The sequence below is a fragment of the Suricata suricatta genome, chromosome 17 (genome assembly GCF_006229205.1).
Source record: "Suricata suricatta isolate VVHF042 chromosome 17, meerkat_22Aug2017_6uvM2_HiC, whole genome shotgun sequence".
Classification (NCBI taxonomy): Eukaryota; Metazoa; Chordata; class Mammalia; order Carnivora; family Herpestidae; genus Suricata; species Suricata suricatta.
The window spans coordinates 54127761-54128784 of NC_043716.1; positions in this window are offsets into that span (position 1 = coordinate 54127761).

Sequence of the window (1024 nt, forward strand, 5' to 3'; positions counted from 1 at the left end):
CCTCCGGGGTCATCAGTAATGCTGGGATGTTCAAGGTGACCCCTTCAAGGGGAGAGCCACCAAGCACAGGGATGTTGTTCACCTTTGGCCCAGGCGTGCAGATGCCCACTGATGAGTTGTTCAAGCGTTCAGCCCGCCAGCATCCTAGGTGCTGGAGATGGAGAAGTGACAAGCCCAGGTCCCTCCCCTCGAGCTAAGGGACAGTGTGTCGCGGTTCCCAAGGGTCGTTGGCCCGGGTAGCTAGAGTCCAGCATGTCCATTGCCGCGGCCAGAAAAGCAAGTTCAGACCTTATAAAATTCAATCTTCATAAAAAACGTAATTAGCATCATAGCCGTGTCCTGAGTGTTTGTTTCCTCTCTCTAAATTAGGTAAAGAGATCCAAGGCTCAGCGAGAAAGTTGCTGGTAGGAGCTGCTTTATGAACTTAGTAGAGGTTGAGCCTGGACATGATTTAGGACCTTAGGCAAGTGTGTGGGATGGAACAGGAGTTTTGCAGTAAATGTCGTCAAAAGGGCTTTCTAAGGATGTAGGTGTGTAAGTGCACGGCCATAGGTTCCTCGAGTTATGTGAAGCGTTTCCACAAGTGAGTCGTCTGTCGTGGGTGCTGGGTCCTGCTGGTGGCTCCCCGTGGAGTCTGGTTTCCCCTCACACTCCCCTCCCCGCCTTCTGTCACGGTGTTCCGCTGATGTCACATTCTACACAGCCAAACTGGACAAACCTCGGGCGCCGGGGGCCCCTCGTCTTTAGTTCAAAAACATGAGACTCCTCATGTCTCCTGCGCGATGGCCCGGCCCACCGTCTCCAGGGCGACCGGCCTGCGCGGACGGCCGGGACGTGCACGGAGTCCTCATGCCTCCTGCAGCTGTCGTGCACCCCGCAGCCTCCCACGTCTGCTTTCATCTCGCCGGGGGCCCCACCACCAAATGCCTGTGGCTCTGCCATTTGACTGGTATTTTTAACTTATACTTGGATGAAACTTGTTCATCATTTTAAATAAAGCAACTTGATTTGCAGTTGGGTTTTT